Source organism: Coenobita brevimanus, chromosome 12, assembly GCF_032717465.1.
Source record: "Coenobita brevimanus isolate Jiangsu-jjx chromosome 12, ASM3271746v2, whole genome shotgun sequence".
Classification (NCBI taxonomy): domain Eukaryota; kingdom Metazoa; phylum Arthropoda; class Malacostraca; order Decapoda; family Coenobitidae; genus Coenobita; species Coenobita brevimanus.
Window position 1 is genome coordinate 7,265,481 of NC_136965.1, and position 27,019 is coordinate 7,292,499.

The window sequence follows — 27,019 nt, forward strand, 5'->3', positions numbered from 1 at the left end:
AACGGTTATCTTTTGCATTAAAGAGTTGGACAGAAAAGGGATGAGAGTTTATTGCTAGACGGGTGCTATGCGCCCACTGTAATGGTGGAAGGATGCAAGCAGACAGATCAGAGGAGCAGAGATCATCAAAGTGGTAATAGAAAAGAGAAAAAAATGCAACAGTGCAGCAAAGAGACAGAGGTTGAAGGAAGCCAGTAAGAGGAAGACAGATAATGAGATGAAAAGCCTTTGACTCCATCCTGTTGAAAAGGGCTGTATGTGGGAAACCTCCCCACACGTGAGAGTTGTATTCTACACAGGGGTGAATAAAACTCGTGTATAAAGTCATCAACTGTGTAGGAGACACGGAGTTGGCTCAGAACACCGAATCGCTTGGAAGCAGATGTTACAAAAGAGGTAATATGATCTTTCAACGATATATCCCGAGAGAATGAAACCCCAAGGTGCTGATGAGAAGCCTCCATGTGGTGGTGCTGTGTTCCCTGGCTGGAATTAAACAGCATCTAGAAGCCAAATCTCCTCATAATTTACCTGCATCTCACTGTAGGTAAGGATCCTGGTCCAACCCTGATGAGGTGCTGTGTACCACACGGGGCAAAAGACTATAGAACACTATAGTTCAAGCCCTCTCCCTCCCCAACATCCTCTCATCAGAGACATCATTATACAGAGCTGATCAAGCTCACTTAGCTGGGCTTCACTTAGCTGGGCTTAGATCAGGACACCAATCAGCCTTCCTAAGCTACCAGCTTGGATCTGGGTCGGTGAGAGTCATGTATGACACGTGTTCCGCTTACAGATTAGACCCACATGACATGACACATAATGAAGCGCCTGCACAGCACACGATACACTATGATGTAGACATAATATAAATGGCGTACTGAACCTTTGGGATACTCCAATAAGAGTCTTTATTTTCTTTTAACCCCTTCGTACACGACGAAGTGTTTGTTGTCATTAGGGTCTGGCTGCGACAATATACACTGACGCTTTTGGAGTCATTAAACCATAAAAACTTTTGTCAGAGGAAAAGTTTTCGACTGATCGGCATCATTATTGGAGGCGTCATAGCTTCCCTGCCCCTCTTCAAAAGTAATGAGTTGGCAACTGTGGGTCCCGATACCAGCAAGAGAGGGGACAGGTTATTCAGTACCAAATGAGCTGTGAGTGGGGAAGGTACTGCGTGGATCTGTCCCTTTAAATTTCCACTCTTACCCCCATCCCAGCCATGCAACATATTTCACTATAACAGTAGTGCTTGTGTATAGTGTTTGGGCACTGCTGTGATTAGCTTTCGTGGATCTGTCCCTTTAAATTTCCACTCTTACCCCCATCCCAGCCATGCAACATATTTCACTATAACAGTAGTGCTTGTGTATAGTGTTTGGGCACTGCTGTGATTAGATTTGGTGTTTGCAATAGGAAATTTGGTGTCTGTGAAGCATTCCTGGTTGTTATAAGCCACTGGCCCAACGAAGATTGTGCTACTGTTTCTAATCAACTACAGTCACTACTTGTTATACGATGGGGTTACGTCAGGTCATACCTTAACGTATAATGATTTTATCATAAATCGGGAGATTGAAACACATTATTAAAGGGGGGTTACGTCAACTCAACTTTCCAGAGTCACCTACCCATGCCTGAAACAAAAATGACAACCCACCTTAATTACTTCCTGTGTCGGTCCAAGCTGTCTCTAAGACCAAAACAAACACTATCACACCAATACAGGCAGTGTTACTCACGTACAGTAAATCATTGCAACAACACAACAAACACACTTGCGCAACATTGACCTGGTGCTACACGATGTATAGGCCCACAGTAGCACAATGCTGGGATGAGAGGTGACGATAGCTGGGGGGCACACGTGAACGAGTGAAAAAGATGGGGCTTTGAAGGGGTGGCGGGACCACAACTGAACCAAAACAATGCTCTGCACCCTGGGGCCGCCATCTTGCCTGAAACAAGCGACGGTCACCTTGCGTTTGCCTGGTGTTTTGTACGAAATTTTCCGATGGCAATATCATTATACTGTAGCAGGAAATTTATCGTAAATCGGATTTTGGGGTGGAACTTTTCTATTATCGTTGTAGCGAATTATTGTATACCGAATCAACATACAATGAGTAGTGACTGTACACTGCCTCTACCCTGCACCAAATGTGAGTATTCAGCCATAAAAAATAGTGACAGTGAACCATGTGAATATAGTGTGCATATCTAGTGTACAAAGAATTCATGATATACGTGCAGTTGCTTAGAGGAAGGCAGGAAACTGCCCTACAGTCACGACATTGCATGGGTACACCGTAGTTTTTTGCATTTTTCTCAAAAACTGTGAGGCCTAGGATCACTGTTGTGGGCTCAAATGAAATCCAATGAAAGTCTGCATAGGATGATAAAATAAAAACATAACAGTGGTGAGAAAAGTTTTTCACTAGAGCTCCCCGAATAAAAAAAAATCTGTTGTCTGTCTGAAATGGGTTTTACTTTTTTGCTTATTACTTGAACACCATGCCTCATATCAAATTGGGACCTCAAGCATTCGAAAGCTAATAAAATTCTCTTCCCAATGATGGTAAAACATGTAGAGATTGATTAGTAAACATTCGACTTATGATGTTGGGAAGTGAGATGTATGCTCCTGAATGTTTATTTACACAGCCCTAATGTACGCATAGTGTGTTTTTTTTGCTTAATGTGTAGAACAAACATCGACGAATAGGAATATGTGGGTTTTGTGGCAATATAAATATGTTTGGGTGGTGAAAATATGCCGAGAATACACACTTTTGGAGCGAGCGGCGGGTGGGGGGAGAAAAGCTGGAGTGTCATGTCCAAGAAAACTTATTAACTTATCCATGCATGAAAGGGTTAACAGATGATGAACAAAGGAAGGAAAAACTATTTATCTCTATCTGTTGCCAGATGCCTTAATCCCGTAAGGGATGGCCACAAACAAATTACCTTCATGTCGCCCTGTCCCCTGCCATTTCACTGCCCTGCTCCCAGCTCACACCCCCCTCCCTCATATACCTCTCCACTCCATCCCTCCATCTCATCCTTGGCCTCCCCCTCCCTCCACCTCACTTATATACACTTTCCTTGTTAGTCTCTCACTCTCCATCCTCTCCACATGGCCAAACCAACTCGATGTTTTTCTCCTAATGCTTCTTATCACAGCCACATCCACACCACAACGATCCTTCACTTCCTCATTTGTCAATCTGTCTCTCCATGTGACTCCACATGCTCCTCTCAAATAACTCATTTCCACTGCTCTCACTCTTGACTTGTGTCCCTCCAACAAAATCCAAGCTTCACTTCCATACGTCAGAGTTGGTACCACAATACGGTCATGTAGTAACTTTTTCACTTCCATGCTCACTTCCTTGTTTCTTATCACTGCTTTCAAGGAACCAGCAACCATTCCTCCTTGTTGTACCCTTTCAAGCACTTCACCCTCTAAACTTCCATCCTTACTCATCACACTACTCAAGTACAGTACTTAAACGCACTCACATTTTAAATTTCCTCACCATCCAACCTCACTGTATATTCACTGACTTTACCTCTCTCAAAAACAATAACTTTACTCTTCCCTAAATTCACCTTTACTGTAGATTACGTTTCTTACATACTCTCACAAACTCATCCACCAAGCCTTGCAGCTCCCCTTCGTCTTCACTTAAGAACACAGTATCATCTGCAAACAACAGTACAGGGAGTTTCCAAACATTGCCCCTTCGTCTTCACTTAAGAACACAGTATCATCTGCAAACAACAGTACAGGGAGTTTCCAAACATTGCCCTCTCTCACTAAGGCAGCTCCAACATCCACTGCCCTACCTTGTCTCTTTTAAGCCCCATCCATATACAAATTGAAAAACAATGGAGACATGACACATCCCTGTTTCAATCCAACCTTCAAATAGAAAAATTCACTCACTTCACTATCCACATGCACTGCAGCCTTAGTGCCCTCATACACACTCTTGACAGCATTCAGCAACTTCCCATCTACTCCATATATTCTTAATACTTTCCACAATCCTTGTCTATCCACCTTGTCGTATGATTTCTCCAAATCCATGAAAGCTGCATATAACTTCATTCCCTCCTCTAGAAACTTTTCCACTAAAGATCTGAGAATGAATATCTGATCTACATGACTTCTTCCCTTCCTAAAACCTCCCAGTTCTTCTCCAACTAATTCCTCTGTTATTTCCCTAACTGTCAATATGTATCCTATCATATACTTTTCCTATTACACTAAAAAGACAAATGCCCCTAGGATTACCACATACTTCTTTTTCCCCTTTTCCTTTGTCTATCTATCTATCTATTGCCAGACGCCTCAATCCCGTTTGGGGTGGCCACAAACAAATCGCCTCCATGTCGTCCTGTCCCCTGCCATTTCATTGCCCTGCTCCCAACTCACCCCCCCCCCTCTCATATACCTCTCCACCCCATCTCTCCATCTCATCCTCGGCCTCCCCCTCCCTCTTCCCCCCTCCACCTCACTCACATACTCTCTCTTCAACAGTCTTTCACCCTCCATCCTCTCCACATGGTCAAACCACCTCAGTGTGTTCCTCATAACACTTCCTATCACATCCACATCCACACCACAACGCTCCTTTATATTCTCATTCGTCAGCCTGTCTCTCCATGTGACTCCACAGGCTCCTCTTAAATAACTCATTTCCATTGCTCTCACTCTTGACTTGTGTCCCTCCAACAACGTCCAAGCTTCACTTCCATGCATTAGAGTTGGTATCACAATACTGTCATGTAGTAACTTTTTCACTTCCATGCTCACTTCCCTGTTTCTTATCACTGCTTTCAAAGAACCAGCAAGCTTTCTTCCCTGCTGCAACCTTTCAAGCACTTCACCCTCCAAACCTCCATCCTTACTCATCACATTACCCAAGTACTTAAACGTACTCACATATTCCAAATCCTCACCATCCAACCTCGCTGTACATTCACTGACTTCACCTCTCTCAAAGACCATTACTTTACTCTTCCCTACATTCACCTTTAGATTCCGTTTCTTGCACACTCTCCCAAACTCATCCACCAAGCCTTGCAGCTCCCCTTCATCTTCAATCAACAACACAGTATCATCTGCAAACAACTGTATAGGGAGTTTCCAAACATTATCCTCTCTCATCAGGGCCACTCCAACATATACTACCCTACCTTGTACCTCTTTTATTACCCTATCCATGAACAGATTGAACAACCATGGAGACATAACACATCCCTGTTTCAACCCAACCTCCAAAGAAAAAAATTCACTTAGTTCACCATCCACACGCACTGCAGCCTTAGCACTATCATACATACTCTTCATAGCATTCAACAACTTTCCATCTACTCCATATATTCTTAATACTTTCCACAATCCTTGTCTACCCACCCTGTCATATGCTTTCTCCATATCCATGAAAGCCGCATACTTCTTTCCCTTCTCTAGAAACTTTTCCACTAAAGATCTAAGAATGAATATCTGATCTACACGACCTCTTCCCTTCATAAAGCCTCCCTGTTATTCTCCAACCAATTCCTCTGTTCTTTCTCTAACTCTGTCAATAAGTATCCTACCATACACTTTTCCTATTATACTAAGAAGACAAATGCCCCTATGATTACCACACACTTCTTTTTCCCCTTTTCTTTTGTACAAGGGAATAATTATACCTGACTTCCAATCCTCCGGGATTGTACCTTCCTCCCAGGCCAATCTGCACATCTTCCACATCCATTCTACTACTATCTCTCCCCCATGCTTCCGGATTTCACCACACACTCCATCAATTCCTGAGGCTTTCCCCAATTTAACTTTCTTCATTGCTTCCACAACTTCTATCCTACTGATTTCTTCCTGTCTTCTCATCTCCCTCCTCCCAGCCATTCCCCAGCCACTTATACTTGCATTACTTCCATCCTGTATGTTCAACTATTCCTTACAGTGTTCTCTCCATCTGCTCACTCTTTCTCCCTTCTCCACTAGTAATCTACCATTTTTATCTTTCACTCCCCTGTTAACCTCACTTCCACTCTGTCTTACTCTCTTAACCTCTTTCCAGAACATTTTCTTACAGTCTCTCCACTTTACACTCAAATTCCTTCCAAATTCCTCATCCACTTTCTTCTTACTCTCTTTTACTATTCTTTTCACTTCCCTCTTTCTTTCTACATATAACTCTCTCTTCCGCCTCTCAACTTCTTCCAGCCCCTATTTCTCATTTATTCATTGTATGCTTTCTTCTTTTGTGCCACAGTCTGTCTCACCTCTTCAGTCCACCACGCTGTTCCTTGAACCCCCCTCCGTCTTCTCTTTCTCCCACACACCACATCACATGCTGCACATATTTCTTCTGTGAATATCCTGTACACACCTTGCATGTCCCCCATCTGCTCCAATTCATATTTGCCCAATCGTTCCTCCACTTCTCTCTTATACTTTGTACAGGGGAATAATTATACCTGACTTCCAATTCGCTGGGACTCTATCTTCCTCCCAGGCCATTCTGCACATCTTCCACATCCATTCTACTACTATCTCTCCCCCATGCTTCTGCATTTCACCACACACTCCATCAACTCCTGGGGCTTTCCCCATTTTAACTTTCTTCATTGCTTCCACAACTTCCATCCTACTGATTTCTTCCTCTTTTCTCACATCCCTCCGTCTCATAGCCATTCCCCAGCCACTTATACTCACATTACTTTCATTCTCTGTGTTTAACTGTTCCTTAAAGTATTCTCTCCATGTATAGTACCCTCGCGTCCAACACGCGTTAGTCCAGCACGATTCACGTCCAGCACGGAGAGCAAATAATTAGTATTATTTAATACAATTTAATTACTGCAACACAAGTGTGTTAGCATAACACGCACAGAGCTCCGAGAAGTGGGCGAAATCCGCAGAGTTCACCTGTAGCACGATCACCCCCGGTCCAACATGGTCATACTGGACATTCCCATGATGATGATAGCCAATGAAAACTTCTGATCAAGTAGCCTTCCCCGCCTGCTATCATGACGTGATCGTGATGCCGCCCAATTAAAAACGCTTCTGCAGTCACGAGATGTTTTGTTTAAATTTCTCCCGCCACAGCGCCACTCAGTCGCATAATTCGCATTGGAAGGTGCTTTTTTCTTGCTGCATTTTCTGCCCTTGTTACTGCATTTTACCCTGCTCACGATGCCTAGGAAGCCTTCCAAGAACCCCAAGAAGCATCGGCACCTCCCTCAGGCCACCAAGCTAGAAAGCATCGAGAGGAAGAAGAAAGGGGAGAGGAAAGTTGACATTGCCAAGGCCTACGACATGAATGAAGCCAACGTGAGGACCATAATAAAAAACCAAGACAAGATCCTGGCAGCCGAAGGCTATCACACGGCACTTCATACCAGGTTTGCCAAGGATACGATGGTAAATCGGAACGGTAACGTGGTAAAATTACCGATGATACCACGGGCATTTGGAATTCATCTGGATGGATTCCTGCCGAGGATACGACGGGCAAAACAGTGTGACCAAAACCCAGGCGACTCGACAGAGAATGTATCATACTACAGCATTGAAGATTTAGCCTGACACTGAATACATATAAATATTTTAGAATAAATATCAATCGTTTTGAAACCCTTCTCATCGGCGTGTGTACCAGTTTATAAACAAAGTTGCTTCTCCTTATTCTCTACCGAGTCAGCGACAGCGATCACTTTCCACAGTCACGAGACGGGGCTCTGGCAACAGTGTGAGAAGCATGCCCTTTGCTGAGGATTACAGAGTGCTAGGACGGGCAGAAGCAGGACCTTCCATGGCTGTGGATGAAGATAGTGATTCTGAGTGTGATTTTGAAGGATTTATGAGGGAGGTTGAGGAGGAGCAACAGCCATTACCCGCTAGTGACGCCAGCAGCCATCCTCCGGGGACCCAGTAGGACTACCTACAGCCTTGGATACCACCTTCCATTCCCAGCAAGCCCACCAACACTATCCTAAAAGATTAGTTATCATTCATAGCACAGTACCATTTATTATAATTACAATAGTACCAATATATGTATAGGTATATGGTAGGTATTTAGGGTGACTTTTCCTAGGGTTGCTGACATAATTCATTTTTCCCCATAAGCTCTATTGTTAGTCCAACACGTTTTTGGTCCAACACGTGACCCATGGATGACAATATTACCGTGTTGGACGCGAGGGTACTGTACTCACTTTTTCTCCCTTCTCCACTTGTAATCTACCATTTTTATCTTTCACTCCCCAATTAACTTCTTTGGTACCCTGTCTCTCTTTACCTCTTTCCAGAACATTTTCTTACATTCCCTCCACTTTACACTCAAATTCCTTCCAAATTCCTCATCCACTCTCTTCTTACTCTCTCTCTTACTAATCTTTTCACTTCTTTCTTCCTCTCTACATACAACTCTCTTCCGTCTCTCAACTTTTCCACGCCCCTGTTTCTCATCCACTCAATATATGCGTTCTTTTTTGTGCCACAGCCTCTCTCACGTTCTTCTTTTGTGCCACAGCCTCTCTCACCTCTGCATTCCACCATGCTGTTCCTTGCATCCCCTTTCGTCTTCTCTTCACCCCACACACCACCTCACAAGCTGCACAGATTTCTTCTGTGAATATCTTGCACACACCTTCCATGTCCCCCACCTGATCCAATCAATATTTACCCAATCGCTCCTCCACTTCCCTCTTATATTCTGCCCTTTTTCCATCCTCTTGTAACCTTTCCATCCTCCTTGTATGAACTACTTCCTCCTGTCCTTCCCTTCTCCTATTTCTCCATTTCATTTGGACACTGATTCTGACCACCACCAAGTGGTGGTCAGAGAGTCCACTCCCCCAGCCTCTACATACTCTTGCATCCATTACACACCTTCTCATCCTGTCATCCACAAATACATAATCAATCACTGCCTTCCGTTCATTCAGTTCACCATCCACCCTTCTCGTCACTCATCAATAAAGAATCATTCATTCATTCATAAAAAAAAAAACTTCCATAAACAATATTACAGGTGTCCTCCAGTCATAAGATGTCAGTAACAGTTGGATTTGAATTGCTGTAGGTTGCTTATCTGTGGTCGACAGGTCTGCTCAGTCACACAGACCACAGATTGGGATTAAGCAACAACAATAACTACACTTAATCATATCTGCATACACCTCATCAACACCAAATGCCTTCCCATTTTTCAGCTCTTCACAACATTGTTATCTATCTATCTATCTATCTATAGCCCGACACCCAAATCCTGCAAAGGGTGGCCGCAGACAAAACGCCTCCAAGTCACTCTGTCACCCACCATTTGACTCCCCTCCCCCCAACTCACCCCCCCCTCCCTCATATACCTCTCAACTCCATCCCTCCACCTCATCCTCGGTCTACCCCTCCCTCTCCCTCCCTCCACCTCACCTACATACACCCTCTTAGTCAGTCTTTCATTCTCCATTCTCTCCACATGTCCAAACCATCTCAGTGTATTTCTCCTAATCTTTTCAACCACATCCACATCTACCCAACAATGTTCCTTCACTTCTTCATTCGTCAACCTGTCCCTCCACGTCACTCCACATGCTCCTCTCAAGTAACTCATTTCCACTGCTCTTACTCTTGACTTGTTCCCCTCTTGCAAGGTCCATGCCTCGCTTCCATATGTCAGGGTAGGGATCACAATACCATCATGCAGTGACTTCTTAACTTCCATACTCACCTCCCTATTTCTCATCACTGCTTTCAGTGTACCAACAACCTTTCTTCCCTGCTGTACCCTTTCACGTACTTCATCCCCCAAAGTTCCATCCTTACTCATCACACTACCCAAGTACTTGAATGAACTCACATTCTCCATATCCTCACCATCCAACCTCACTGCACACTCTGTGACTTCATTCCTCTCAAACACCATAACTTTACTTTTGTTTACATTAACTTTCAGCTTCCTCCTCCTACACACTGTCCCAAATTCATTCACCAAACCTTGCAACTCCCATTCATCTTCACTGAACAATACTGTATCATCAGCAAACAGCAACACCGGAAGCTTCCAAATCTCACCCTCATTCATTAGGGCCACCCCCACATCCACTGCCCTACCCTGCACCTCCTTTACAACCCCATCCATATATATATTAAACAGCCATGGAGACATCACACACCCCTGTTTCAGTCCCACATTGAGATCAAAGAACTCACTCAGCTCACCATCCACTCGCACTGTAGCCCTAGCTCCCTCGTACATACTCTTCACAGCACTCAACAATTTCCCCTCCACTTCATATATTCTTAATACCTTCCACATACCTTGCCTATCTATTCTGTCATAAGCTTTCTCCAAGTCCCTTCTCTAGGTACTTCTCCACTAAACATCTTAGAACAAATATCTGATCTACACACCCTTTTCCCTTCCTAAATCCCCCTTGTTCTTCTCCAACTAGCTCCTCTGTCATATGCCTAACCCTATCAATGAGTATTCTACCATATATTTTACCAGTCACACTAAGAAGGCAAATACCCCTATGGTTACCACATACTTCTCTCTCCCCTTTTCCTTTGTACAGAGGAACAATTATACCTGATTTCCAGTCCTCTGGAACCCTTCCCTCTTCCCAAGCCAATCTACACAACTTCCATAACCACTCCACAACAATCTCACTCCCATACCTAAGCATTTCACCACACACTCCATCAATTCCTGAGGCCTTTCCCAGCTTAATCTTCTTCATTGCTTCCACTACTTCCGATCTACTGATCTCTTCCTCCCTCCTCTCATCTCTTCTTCTCCCAGCCATTCCCCAACCACTTATACTCACACTGCTCTCACTCTCTACATTCAACAAATCCTCAAAGTGCTCCTTCCATCTCCTCAATTTCTCTCTCTTCTCCACCAACAATCTATTATTCCTATCTTTCACTCCCCTACTATTTCCCCTTTCACACTGCCTTACTTTCTTTACCTCCTTCCAAAACAATTTCTTACTCTCCCTCCATTTTACACTCAGATTCCTCCCAAACTCTTCATCCACTTTCTTCTTACTCTCCTTCACCAGTCTCTTAACCTCCCTTCTCCTGCTCACATATACCTCTCTCTTCTCTCTCTCATCTTCTCCCCTACCTCTACTCACCAACCATTCACCATATGCCTTCTTCTTTTGTTCCACAGCTTGTTTCACCTCATCATTCCACCATGCTGTCCCTTGCACACCCTTGCACCTCCTCCTCACTCCACAAACCGCCTCACACGCTGCGCTTATCTCTTCCGTGAATATCTTACATACGTCTTCCACCCCTTCCATCTGCTCTAGCTCATACCTTCCCAATCTTTCTTCCACTATGCTCTTATACTCTGTCATTTTCTCACTATCTTGCAATTTCTCCACTCTTCTCACAGGAGCTGCTTCCTCCTGTCTTCCCCTTCGTCTCCTCAACCACTTTCTTTGCAGCTTTACCTTGGCCATCACTAAGTGATGGTCCGAGACTCCATTCCCCCACCCTCTCCACACCCTTGCATCCAACACTTGTTTTCTCATTCGCTCATCCACACACACGTAGTCTATCATTGCCTTTCGTTCAACAAGTTCACCATCCATCCTCCTCATTACTCTCCATGTATACCGGTGGATCATCTTATGATGAAAGTAGGTGTTGGCTATTGCCAACCCCTTACCAGCACAGATGTCCACCAAAGCACTACCATTCCCATCTACTTCAGCTGGCACACCCCACTGACCAACCACTCCATCCACTCGTACATTCCCAACTTTGCCATTCATGTCTCCAATCAACAGCACTCTCTCGCTCCTCTCAAACTTGTCCATACATGCTTCTACTCTCGCCCAAAACTCATCTTTCACTCTTGCCACTCAATCCTCTGTTGGAGCATACACACATACAATCGCCCATGCTTGTATACCTACAGTAGAACCTCTCTCATTCGGACTATATGGGGGGAAGGGTTGTCCGAATTAGCAGATTGTCCGGACCATCAGGGTAATCTCCAGTTCATACCAAACTCTATCTACATATGGTATGTTTGTTAATTATTAACATATGTGGCATATGTCAACCCTACGTAACTGCAAAAGATGAAAGGATACCGGTACTAAAATAACAAAACTAATCATGTACGGTAGTTCTGTATTGCATAATTTACAGGTAAGGCCATGACAAGAAACTAGCCTACATTTTAAATTGTAGTAAGTGACTAGGGCCCGTGTAGGCAAAAAAAATTAATTAATTAATTAACTGTAATATTTGGAATAAAAATAAAACTAATGTAGGCAAAAAATACATTGTCATCTTTGGCATATTGATAACACCCATATGGGCAAGAAGCTAATGTTTGATGTACAAGTAAAGCACATTTAAGTACAAAAAATAACCTACAGGAATCACTAAACACTGCAGAATATTCTGACCCATTTTTTTGTAAGCAAACTCCTCCTTTTAACACCTTTATTCATTACAGAACCTACACTTGCATTAAGGGGCATGGTAAGGAGGATTAACTTTTGAAACACAGTGTAAAAATATAAATGGTTGGTGAACTAGTTGATGGAATGAATGCTAGCATGTGTTTAAACAGGCGCCCATGTTGCGACCTAGCGTGATCCGAGACTAAACGAATGACGATCGCTTTCTGCGCCGATACTGAAAATGACTTTGGAATTACTTTCAACATATTTTTGGAGCTTATTATTTTTAAATTTTGTCCAGATTAACAGAAATCCGGATTAAAGGGGTCCGGACCAAAGAGGTTCTACAGTACTTTCATCCTCACCCATACAATCCTTGCACCCACTGTTCCATACTCTCTTATATTCTCCTTCCACTTCTTGCTTATCATCAGACATACTCCCTCTCTTGCCCTCTCATTCTCACTGACTCCCACACATATACCTACACCGTATTCCCATTCTCTCACCCTTTCACCTTTCCATTTAGTTTTAGTCAATCCACATATATCCACTTTTGCATCCTCAAGCACCTGGACAATCTCTCTCTCTTTCACTTCATCATTCACTCCTCTCACATTCCACGTTCCCACCCTCAGAATGTCCTTTGTCCGTTCCTTAGTCGTCAACGTATGGTCCGTCCGGGTCTGAGGCGCTTTATTTGCTTTTATAGTTAGTTCTTTTTATGGGGTGGGGCACTAACCCACCACATTGTTAGCAATATAAAATTTTTCAGACACAACATTCATTCTCTGCACTCCAGTGAAATCTATCATGTTTACTCTCACTCTGCTATCATCATTTCCATTCATCAGCCTTTCAAAATATTGTTTCCTTCTGCTCCTTACTGAACTTCAATTTGATAGAATTTTTCTAAATTATTTCCTCATTTTTTCACATTTTTCCCCATCTTCATTTTCACATTTCTGCACCACTTTCCAAAACAGTTTCCTATTCATTGTAGTTTACACTCATTTTTCTTCCAAGCTAATATTTACCCTATTCAGGGTTCAGCCTGCCTGGGCATGAACCCCTTAAGTTCATGTTAAGATTAATATCTATTTATTAATCGCCAGATGCCATAATCCTGTAGGAATGGCTGTTTCTCTTTGAGTTAGCTGTTTTATGGGGAAGGGCACAAACCCTCTGCCAACCCACTTGTTGGCACATAGGGAACCATATGGGATAATGATATGGTTGCCACCCAACACTGTAAATGGTCTCCTGGCTAACATGAAACCATTAGGTTTGTCATTCAATGTAAAGCCACCTGAAAAGGAAAGAAGAGTGATATAAAGTGACAGAAAAGATGGAAGAAATAGGAAGGGAGGAGGGCAGACACAGAAAATAAATGATAAAAGTAAAGGATGAAGTAGGCAGCACTACATTATGTGAGTGGATGATGGTCACCACTACCTACCACGATGATTAATAATGCTAATAGTACTGTACCAATAATATTAATAATAATATTAATTAATAAGAAACAGAGGCTTAAGAGTTGCAGCTGTGAGAGGCTTACATGAAGAAGTGTTAGTGCCAGCTTTAACTTATGGATGTGAGACTATGGTGTGGCATGAAAATGAGAAATCAGGAGTGAAAGCAGTGGAGATGGGACTGCTAAGGAATGTATGTGGAGTACAGTGAGTGGACGGGATATGGAATAATGTAATTCATGAAAGACGTGGAGTGAGGAAGTCTGTGGACACCAGAATTGAAGAGAGTGTACTGAGATGGTATGGGCATGTGGAGAGAATGGATAACAAAAGAGTGATGAAAAAGGTATACAGTGTATCTGGGAAAATTGTATGGAGGGAGGAGGCAAGGCAGGCCAAGGAGAAGGTGGAGGGACATGGTAGATGAGTGTGTGAGGAAGAAAGGTTTGGAGGTGAGGCTAGGGGACTGACAAGAGATCGAGCTGGCTGGATGAATATTGTGGGGTGAAGTGCATGATCACAGATTTGGCACCCCTTTTTAATGTGACAGCATCCAGACTTACTCTATCCCATACGCTTATGTGAAGCTGCAGAATGTGGTGATGTTTTTGGTGCATCAGATAGTGCCAGGATTCTGAGGGCTTGCATGGTGAGTGAATTGATGCATGGCCAATTGGACTGGGAAAATTTGGGCTGTCTGGATATTTTTACTCCTTACCCTACCCTAGGGTGAGAAAGGAATCTTGATGATGATGATGATGATGATGAATATTATTAAGAGGATGGAAGGGACTAAAGTGTATTGGTGTTGCGATGAGGAGAGGCAGCTTGAGATGGTCTGGGCATGTTGAGAGGATGGGGGATGACAATCGGGTGCAGAAAGTAAGAAGTATTAATGTTGGGGGATAGGGTTGTGAGAGGCAGACCGAAAAAGACCTGGGACGAGGTCATAAAATGTGACCTCAGGGTTAAAGGACTGAACAGGAAGGCCACAAGAGATCAAGGGGCATGGAAAGCTGCCATCAAGTGACCAAGGCTGATACATCCATGCATGTTGGAGCTTTTATAAACAAAACAAAACTAAACAAATTATTATTATTATTACTCTTCTGGACAGTGCCGTTTGTAGCCTTTTGGGGGCCCTATGCAAAATGCTGTTTGGGGGCTCCTATTTTGTGAAACTATGGTGCGGGGATTCCAAACCCTCTATGGTGGTCTGGGGCACGTCTTTAACATTTTTAAAGAGTGGTCTGCAGACCCCCATGGGTCCATGGAATGTTCCAAAGGGGTCCACAGGCTAATCTGAGCATCAGATAAAACATATGTAAAATGAATAATGTTATGACAGTCATGTGAAGTAAAATTTGAACAGTTATGTTCATGTTAAGCCATTAATAAATAATTCAGTAACAATTTTAGTATACTATAGCCTACAAACACCTTTAAACTCAAGAGGTACGGTAGGAGGGATATCTACTCGTAATTAAGGGTACGCCACATGATTAGTTTTAACAAAAGGGGTCTGCTGCACGAGAAAGTTTAAGAACCACTGATTTAAATGCATGAATCTGGTGCTCTTTAAGAGGAAAAGAGGCTAGATCCATGAAAAACTCTTAAAATCTTTTTTTCTCTCAAATTCATATCAAAATTTCAAGTTGACCACAGCAATTTAAACATACAGAAAATGATAATAAATGGGACACACTGGGGCTCCCCTACAGGATTTACTGAATCTGCATTATAACATCTCCCAAATGCACATAAATGAGACAGATGCTGCATTTTCCTTAAAATGTTTAAGTCTTAGGAAATGTTAAACATGTTAAGGAATCAAAATTTAGGCAAACATTGCAACTGATAATACTAAACATATAAAAATATCCCTTCCTCCCCCCCCCCCCCAAAAAAAAAAAAAAAAAAAAAAATTAGGCCATTGCACAGAATGAACATATATTAATAACAATAAATAATAATAATCTCGCCTTTTGTTTCTCAAAAGTGCCAGTTCTTCCTTTTGGGAATTCACTAGCGCTCGACACACATACATTATTTTTATAATTACAAGAATTGTGACATTTCTTGTATATAATACAAGCTACATCATATATACATGAAAGTGGCAATATTTAACCCTATAATCATCCGTCATAGTACCTCTCTCCAGGTCATAGCATTTTGAAAAAAGAAAGGCTTTCAGCAGTCTCTTAAAGGATTCAACAGTAGAGAGTTGTCTTATGGACAATGGCAATCTGTTATATGATCTAGAGGCTCTATATGCAAAAGAACGATCAGAGAAAGATGACTGGTGAATGGCTCCTGGCTCATCAAGACGCAAGGAATCATCTTCACTGTGTAACATCACACCCGGGTGTGCTGATGGGAGTTTTAACAATTCAGCAAGATACATCGGTTCACCAAACTTAAGAACCTTGAATGTAATAAGACACAGTTTAAATTCAATTCTAGCCTTTACTGGTAACCAATGCAACTCAATCAGAAACGGGGTAGTTGAGGTTCTTGGGGGGAGACCAAAGATCCTGTGCCGCCCTGTTCAACACAGACTGAACTTTTGTTAGTATATTATTTGGAAGACCAACCCACAGTGAATTACAATAATCAACACGAGACAAGACCACTGCATGGACCAATGTTAAGAGGCACCATCTATTCAGGAATTTTCTCACAGAGTACAGATTTCTGATATGCAAGTTACACCCTCTTACAACCTGATTAATATGTTCTTTGTAATTTAACTTAGAATTAAAATAAACACCCAGATTTCGAACAGAACTGACTGGATGCAGCTGTGACACGCCAATGTTCAAAGCCAGGGCATTGTCAGTGTCATCACCCCTTCTGTTTCCTCTGATGATGATGATCTCAGTTTTACCATCATTCAGCTTAAGTTTCCTCTTAGCCATGCAAATCTTAATATCAGACATTAGAGGTTCAAACTTTGTCTTAGTATCATTGATATCTGACATATTAACATAAGAGCTGGGTGTCATCAGCATAAAAATGATAGGACACATCATGAGCATCAAGTAGAGACAATAAACTACTTGTGTAGATAGTAAATAGAATTGGACCCAAAACTGATCCATGAGGGACTCCAAATAGAAAGGGAGCAGAATCAGAGCTAGCGTAATCAACAACCACTCTCTGAGATCTGTCCGACAGATTCGACTTAAGGAGCATAAAGGCACTATCACGAACACCATAAAAATACAGATCATCCAACAATAGTTTATAATCTACTGTATCAAAAGCTGCAGACAGATCCAAGAGAACTAGGAGAGAGGACATCCCACTACAAGTGTTTGCCACCAAGTCACTCTGAATCCTTGTTAGAGCAGTTTCAGTTGAATGGTATTTTCTGTATGCTGACTGAACAACAGGAACAACTCTGTTGTGTTCCAGTAGTGGTAAGAGTTGATCGAGTATGGCTCGCTCAATAATCTTGGATAAAAAAAGACAGGTTAGAGACGGGACGATAATTTGTCATGCTCTCGACATCAAGGCCAGGTTTCTTAATTAGGGGCCCAAGCAAAGCACGTTTCTCAAGCTGCACAAAATTACTTTCTAAGAAGCATCTATTAATTATGTTGCAGATAAAGTCTGCAGCATGCTCATACACATCAGGCAGTTGTGACATGTTACACGGATCGAGTGAGGAAAATGTTTTATTATGTTCTCTGATGTAACATTTGACTTTGTTTACATCCAGCGGATGAAATGTTGAAAGCAAATGATCCCTGGTGCACCGTGGCTGGAAGTCAACTGAGTACGCTTCACTAGGAGAACTTCTGTCTAAATCACTTCTTATGCGAGATATCTTACTTGTAAAAAATGAAGCAAAATCAGAGGCCAATTGGGCATTAGATACAGAAGTTGGTTTAACAATTACCTTCCTCCGACCAACCAAATTGTTAACAACTGCAGACAGTTTTTTTTTTATCACCATCACATGAATCAACTTTATTTTGATAATACCTAGCCTTTTGGGCTTTTACAGTGTGAACGACTGCTCTTCTTGCAAAAACATAACGCAAACGAGTTACTTCGGTCCGCTGCAAGCGCCACTCACGTTCTGCCCTTCTACGTTGTCTACACAAAGAATTAATGGATGGACCATACCATGGAAAATTATCACGTACAGTGATTGTTTTTATCCCATCATCTCCAGACATCACCTTCTGCTCCCCAAACCTCACCCCCACTACATCATGGAGAGTGGTCAAAAACCTAGGTTCTGATCACCTCCCAATCATCATCACTACCAAAACCAGAACCACCCCAGCTGGCCACAAACACACATACATTAATTGTAAGAGAGCCAACTGGGAGGCCTTTGTAACTGAAACAACATTTCGAAACACTAAACAGTACACCCATCACAAACATCAACATTGCTGTGCACACTTTCAATACAATCATACAAAATGCAGACAAAAGACACATCCCTAAAGGCAACAGACAGAGACACAAACCCAACTTCACACCAGAAACTCAAGGCCTCATCAGACAACGGGACACACTGCGACACTCCCCAACACCTCATACACAAGACACCATACAACAATTACAAGAACTCAACACTCAAATAAATAATAAAATATAAGAACAGCAAACACTAAACTGGAAAAATTACCTCCAAACACTTGACCACAAAACAAACATCAGTAAACTCTACAAAACGCTAAACAGCATCACAGTTTCCAACAGCAACACCACACAGTCACACGCTGCCATCACAACAACAGACACCATACCCTCAAACAAACAACAAGCAAACACTCTCATCAATCACTTTTCACAAGTCAGCCATCTAAACCCCCATCCCAAAGACCGACGTATCATCCGACATAAGAGACAGTTCCCCACAGACCCAGACTATGCACCTTTCACTTACAACCAGACGAAGCACATCATTAACAACCTCAAGCACTCATCTGCCTGTGGACCAGACAACATAAGCAACACTCACCTTAAACACCTAGGACCACAAGGCATACAAGCACTCACCAATATATCAAACTACAGCTACTCACACAACATAATATCCAACATCTGGAAGCATGGCAATATCATCACTATCCCTAAACCCAATAAAGACCCCAAGTTACCCTCCTCACATCGCCCCATCACACTCCTCTGCACCCCCTCTAAAGTCACCGAACGAATGGTACTACAACTAGTCAAACCTCACATTCCCCTAGCCCAGTCACAACATGGCTTTAGGCCACTACACTCCACAAACACCCTTCTTACAGACCTTACACAGAGAGTTTTCAATGGCATGAGTTCAGCTAGGCCACCACACAGAACACTCCTAGTCACACTAGACATTAGCAAAGATTTTGATGCCATCCCCCGCCACAACCTCACAAACAAAATACTCAACACAAACATGCACAATAACACAAAAAGATGGCTGGCAAACTACTTAGCAGGCAGATGTGCACACGTAACATTTGCCGGTCAGTCTTCTAACATCAGAAACTTCACAAACGGCGTCCCCCAAGGATCTGTTTTGTCCCCTACACTCTTTAACCTATACATGCACGACGTACCCACACCCCACACACCACAGATACACATAGCTTCCTATGCAGATGATATAACACTTACATGTACGCACCAAAACGCACACAGAGCTGCACATATCATTCAACCTTACCTCAATACACTACACGAATGGTTCACCACAAACCGGCTCAAAATAGCCCCAGCCAAATCTACAGTGACTCTTCTCACAAACTGGACAGCAGAACACAGTCACATCCCACACCTCACCATAAACAACACTCCCCTACCACACACACACACACCCAAAATCCTTGGTGTAACATACAATATATCATTGTCATTTAAACAACATATCACAAACATTAAAAATAAAATAACACCAAGACTCAACGCTTTAAGGTCACTTGCCCATACAACATTCGGACACAACAAAGAAACCACCACCACAATATACAAACAATACATACGTTCAGTAATGAATTATGCAAGCCCTGCCTGGGCTTCTAACCTCACCAAAACACATTACAACACTCTACAGAACACTACGGGGCTCGAGTACCTGGGAGTAGCTTCGGTCGCCCGGGCAAATACCACATCTCCAAACACAACACACACAACAACACCGTTTTTTCTACACCGAGAAATGACTCCCCGGCTGTCATTTCTCGACAACTTCTTCTAGCCGGGGACATTGAGAGAAATCCAGGACCCACCAACAAATACATATGTCCAACATGCTTAAAACCCATCACGTCGAGCCGACAGACAAAGGGTTCAGTTCAGTGCAACTCCTGCAAGAACTGGACCCATTACACCTGCACAATACTTGCATCCAAAAAACATTACACAAACACCTGGACCTGCTCCTTATGCTCCTTCCCCCCACCCACCAACCCCCCTTCTACTCCTACTCCTACTTCCTTCACACCTCCACAGCCAAATCCACCGCTCCTTCCCACACCATCCAGTCCCCCAACTCCTCCCATTCCACCCCATCCTAATCCATTTCAACCCATACCTCCATCACAACCTCCTCCTACCCCTTCCCCTCCACCCACACCACCTCCCCCCCGTGCTGCAGCAGCCAACACACATTGCATACACAACATAAACATCCTTCAGTTAAACATAGATGGCATAAACACCAAAAAACAAGAACTCACACAATTCATCAAACAACAAAACATACACATTGCCATCTTACAAGAAACAAAACTACATAGAGCACAGAAAACACCAACATTTCATAACTTCATCACCATTCGACAAGACCGGGCTGACGGCGGTGGCGGTGGACTCATCACCCTGGTACACAAATCCATCAACTTTGCAGACACCAGTGCACACACAAAGTCACTTCTCCCCCCACATGACACCACAACAGAAATACAATTAATCAAAATACGCACTGGTAACAAATCACACACAACAATCGCTAACACATACATTCCCCCCCAATCGTCGCCCACAGTACTACACAATTACTCTCCACAGATACAGCACATCACTAACATACCCAACATCACCCTGGGTGGTGATTTCAATGCCAAGTCGTCGGCCTGGCATGTCAACAACCCTGACACAGACAGAGGGTTGGTACTACAATCCCAGACAGACCATCTTTTCATACTAAACAATCTAGACTGACATACCCATATCCCACACCAAGCCCTCTTCCTCCCATCATCTCCAGACATCACCTTCTGCTTCCCAAACCTCGCCCCCACTACATCATGGAGAGTGGTCAAAACCCTAGGTTCTGATCACCTCCAATCATCATCACTACCAAAACCAGAATCACCCCAGCTGGCCACAGACACACATACACTAATTATAAGAGAGCCAACTGGGAGCCCTTTGTAACTGAAACAGAACAACATTTCGAAACACTAATCAGTACACCCATCACAAACATCAATACCGCTATGCACACTTTCAATACAATTATACAAAACGCAGACAAAAGACACATCCCTAGAGGCAACAGAAAGAGACACAACCCCAACTTCATACCAGAAATTCAAGGCCTCATCAAACAACGGGACACACTGTGACACTCCCCAACACCCCATACACAGGACATTGTACAACAAATACAAGAACTCAACAATCAAATAAACAATAAAATATCAGAACAGCAAAGACTAAACTGGAAAAATTACCTCCAAACACTTGACCACAAAACAAACATCAGCAAACTCTACAAAACACTAAACAGCATCAAACTTTCCAACAGCAAAACCACACAATCACATGCTGCCATCACAACAACAGACACCATACCCTCAAACAAACAAGCAAACACTCTCATCGATCACTTTTCACAAGTCAGCCATCTAAACCCCCATCTCGAAGACCGACGTATCATCTGACGTAAGAGACAGTTCCCCACAGACCCAGACTATGCATGTTTCACTTACAACCAGATGAAGCACATCATTAACAACCTCAAGCACTCATCTGCCTGTGGACCAGACAACATAAGCAATATTCACCTTAAACACCTAGGACCACAAGGCATACAAGCACTTACCAACATATCAAACTACAGCTACTCACACAACATAATACCCAACATCTGGAAGCATGGCAATATCACTATCCCTAAACTCAACAAAGACCCCACGTTACCCTCCTCACATCGCCCCATCACACTCCTCTGCACCCCCTCTAAAGTCACCGAACGAATGGTACTACAACTAGTCAAACCTCACATTCCCCTAGCCCAGTCACAACATGGCTTCAGGCAACTACACTCCACAAACACCCTCCTTACAGACTTTACACAGAGAGTTTTCAATGGCATAAATTCAGCTAGGCCACCACACAGAACACTCCTAGTCACACTAGACATTAGGAAAGCTTTTGATGCCATCCCCCGCCACAACCTCACAAACAAAATACTCAACACAAACATGCACAATAACACAAAAAGATGGCTGACAAACTACTTAGCAGGCAGATGGGCACACGTAACATTTGCCGGTCAGTCTTCTAACATCAGAAACTTCACAAACAGCGTCCCCCAAGGATCTGTTTTGTCTCCTACACTCTTTAACCTATACATGCATGACGTACCCAAACCCCACACACCACAGATACACATAGCCTCTTATGCAGATGATATAACACTTACATGTACACACCAAAATGCAAACACAGCTGCACACATCATTCAATCTTACCTCAACACACTACACGAATGGTTCACCACAAACCGGCTCAAAAAAGCCCCAGCCAAATCTACAGTGACTCTTCTCACAAACTGGACAGCAGAACACAGTCACATCCCACACCTCACCATAAACAACACTCCTTTACCACACACACACACACACACACACACACACACAAAATCCTTGGTGTAACATACAATACATCAATGTCATTTAAACAACACATCATAAATATTAAAAATAAAATAACACCAAGACTCAATGCTTTGAGGTCACTTGCCCATACAACATTCGGACACAACAAAGAAACTACCACCACAGTATACAAACAATACATACATTCAGTGATGAATTATGCAAGCCCTGCCTGGGCTTCTAACCTCACCTAAAAACACTACAACATTCTACAAACCATACAGAACAAGGCCCTAAAAATAATCACAGGCTGCACAGCTACTACACCCACAGACCACCTACATCAAGAAACCAAAGTCCCCAAAGTCAAGGATCACCTAGACATGAGAGGCACCCAGTTTCTTGCTGCAGCCTCCACAAACCCACAACATCCACTACAGTACATGGCAGCACATCCACCCACACCAAGGAACATCAAAACAACACCCAGCACACGATATCATACATAATAACTGTCATCTCTCCCCCCTTGCCCACCTCAGACCAGCTTCCAGAAGCACATCCATACTCAGATCACCCACTGCTCCATTCAGTCACTTAAAGACAACAAACAGCTGCATGCACGGCCTCCTGACAGCCACCCTTCTGAATACTATCTTCCCCGTGAGGACAGGGTCCACCTGGCCAGGCTGAGATGTGGGTGGGCACCATCCAGCCCTCTTAAGCTACCAGAAGAGGCTGGATGACTCCGTCACTGATGCCTGTCCAGGATGCAACACAGCACCCCATACTATTAAGCACATTATGGAAGACTGCATTGCACACAATCACCTATGCCAACAACACAACATACACTCTTTGAGAGCTCTGTGGGAAAGCCCGGTCTCGGCCATGGCCTTCCTAAGGGACTCGGGGCTGTTCGGCCAGACTGTTTAGGGAACAACTACAACTACTACTACTACTACTGCCTCAGGACAATAATGGTCAAAAATTGAACTGAGCTCGTTGTTGTAAATATCAACCAATTCACCAGAAGAAAGACTTGAAGAATCGATGGAGTTTAAACGTTGATCAATTTCAAAACACATCAACTGGCGGTCAACATTGATGTAATTTCTGAACCTGATGACCTTTTTATATGAAGGGGATTTCGAGACATCAAAACTAAGTGATCAGAGCATGATCAGAGATGAGGGGGTCAAATGAGTCAACCTCCACATCTGATACACGCCTGCAACCAACAGGGGACAAGATCAAGTCAAGGACATGTCTTGAGACATGAGTTGGATTACTCACATGATTGAAAGAAAATTGTTCTGGGTAATCAACTCAAGGAATTCTGAAGAAAATGGTTTTGACTCTGGACTGTCAACCCAATAATTGAAATCACCACAAACAAGAAGTCCTCCAGGTTTAAGAGAAAACCCTTCAAGAAACTGCCCAAACTCCTCCATAAAACCTTGATCTCTGCCCGGATGACCTGGTCGATCGACAATTGCAATTCTAATGGTATTCTGATGGAAATTTATTAATACTTCCATAAATTCAAATGAAGATGGGGTCAGGTCTGAGTCAATGAGAGAAACATTTGCAAGTGCTGCCGAGTAGATGAGTGCTATGCCTCCTCCCAGATAGTCAGCAGCAGGCCTGGGAATACTAATAATAGAATGTGTCTTAGGAAAAGCATTACAAATAATATCGATATCAGACTCATACAACCAGGTTTCAGTCAAGCACAAAATGTCAAGCTCGTGCTGATTTAGAGTTTCATTAATATAGTCTATCTTATTATGGATAGAACGAATATTTAAAAGACCCATCCTTAACTGGTTCCAGAGGGACGTAGGCAGTTTTTTGAATGGTCAAAATTGGTGTTTTCAATCAATCTATTCCTATAAGAAATCATAATTGGACATTCTCTACATGATGCAAAATGGGCAACTGACTGTGACTCTGAATTAACATCTTGATGTCTTAAAGAGGAGCAGTTGATGCATTTGGGAGAATTTCTGTTACTACAGTCCTTAGATTTATGGGCTCCAGCACAAAAGACGCATTTAGGTTCATCACCTTTCCTAGAACATCTCTCAAATGTATGACCAAAGCCTTGACAGTGATGACACTGTGTAATCCAGAATCTATCGAAAGCGCGGCATCTTGTAAGATCCACATAGATGTAATTGCCCTGTTCTACAATGGAGGATCTCACCTCTGGCGACATCTTCAAGACAGCAGTTTTGGTGTCATTCCTTGCCCTTGTGAAGAGAAGGTTGAGGGTACAACCTCGATCAACGAGCATCTTAATTTTATTGTTTTTTCTCAGAATATCTGGGATGATGTCAGAGTCATCCAAGGCAGAGGAAAGGCCTGTCACGGTCATTTTAGGCAACATTTTCTTTGGCTATGATATGCAAAAAGTGCCCTCAGAGCCAAAATGATCAGTCAGCACCCCAGTTGCTTCACCCTTGGCCTCAGCTGACAGAAACTTCATTACAAGCCCACTAGCCTTGGTCTTAAGGCAGCTATCAACTGGTACCGAGTTAAGTACGTCTCTGATGTCTTCTGGTCCCATCTGATTTGTCAGGGCACCAGTGTCACTCTCTGGTTTCACAATCAGTACATGCTGACTATGAATGGCTTTTTTCTGGCCATGAGCACTGATCTCAATCAAGCCCCCAGGCAGATCCTTCCCTCCCCCCGCGAGAGACCCACGAACAGCATCCGCAAATGACTTGGCCTGATCTTGCGTGACCGCCATGGGTGATGAGACCTTGGTCTCTAGTGCCTCCAGTCTATTAGATGCGTCTCTGATTGCTTGAAAGATCGGCCCAATAACTTTATCTTCAACCTCCTTCTTGGTACTACTTCCTCCACCAGCCAAGACCTCGACTGCTGGTGCAACACACCGGCTACACAGCCAGCAAAAGCCCAGCTGGTGGCTCTTCTTCATGAATGGATAGTTGCCTGCATCCAAATTTTCACAAGCTATATGAATCCACTCGCTGCAGCAGGTGCACTTTAGTGCTTGTACACTTTTTGCTACAGACCTACTCCAGCGAGGGCACTGGTGTTGTTTACTCATAGTAAGGGAGAACATAAAAACAAAACAAAATGACAACAACAGCAAAACTATCTATCTATCTATCTATCCACTGCCAGACGCCTCAATCCCGTTTGGGGTGGCCACAAACAAATCACCTCCATGTTGTCCTGTCCCCCGCCATTCCACTGCCCTGTTCCCAACTCACACCCCCCTCTCTCATATACCTCTCCACTCCATCCCTTCATCTCATCCTCAGCCTCCCCCTCCCTCTACTCCCCTCCACCTCACTCACATACACTCTCCACATGGCCAAATCACCTCAGTGTGTTTCTCCTAACGCTTCCTGTCACAGCCACATCCACACCACAACGATTCTTCACTTCCTCATTTGTCAATCTGTCTCTCCATGTGACTCCACATGCTCCCCTCAAATAACTCATTTCCACAGCTCTCACTCTTGACTTCTGTCCCTCCAACGAGGTCCAAGCTTAACTTCCATACGTCAGAGTTGCTATCACAATACTGTCATGTAGTACACCAACCGCAAATTGACTTAGGACCTACGCACAGAATTGCTATGGAAGAGTTGTCTGTCTTTGTTTTGTGTTTCCAGCTCTAGCAAGTGAATTTTTTTGAGAAGTAACTGGCAACTCCTCTGGTGTTGGAGGGAGATGGTGAAACACTCAGCACGTCAGTGCTTGCCTAGAAGCGAAAGTGGGAGTATGTGTTCCCGTTGCTCCGAACTTGCATCTCCCTCTTTCTTCGTATGCATTACTGTTTGCCTTGTTATTTTCCGAGATTCAAGTTGTCATGCCTGGAAAGTACTGCTCAAGGAATGAGAGGATCTGTATATATTGCATGGAGGCAGGATAATGTCCCTATCAGTAAGATTTGTGAACGTACAGGATGCGCAAAGTCGACTGTCATAAAGATTCTTGTTGCAGTGCGCGGCCTGCCACCTGATGTCATACCAGAGCACAAGCATGGCGGTGGAAAGAAGAGGACGACTTCCAGAGATACAGATAAACTTCTGAAGAGGGAATTAATCAAGAATCCTCGACTAACAGCAGCAGAATTGAAGAGAATGCATCCCCAGCTGTCACAAGACATCTCAATTCGAACTATCCAACATCGCTTGCAGAAGGAGCTGGATTTGCCGAGCCGCACCACAGCCAAGGAACTGCTTCTCACTGACT

General features: G+C 43.3%; 1 protein-coding gene across 1 annotated transcript in view; it reads right to left on the minus strand.

Moving 5' to 3' along the window:
• Nucleotides 1–27,019, minus strand: part of LOC145413487 (tRNA (carboxymethyluridine(34)-5-O)-methyltransferase alkbh8) — a 386,005-nt gene that overhangs the window by 94,719 nt on the left and 264,267 nt on the right. The gene's annotated exons all lie outside the window — the stretch shown is intronic.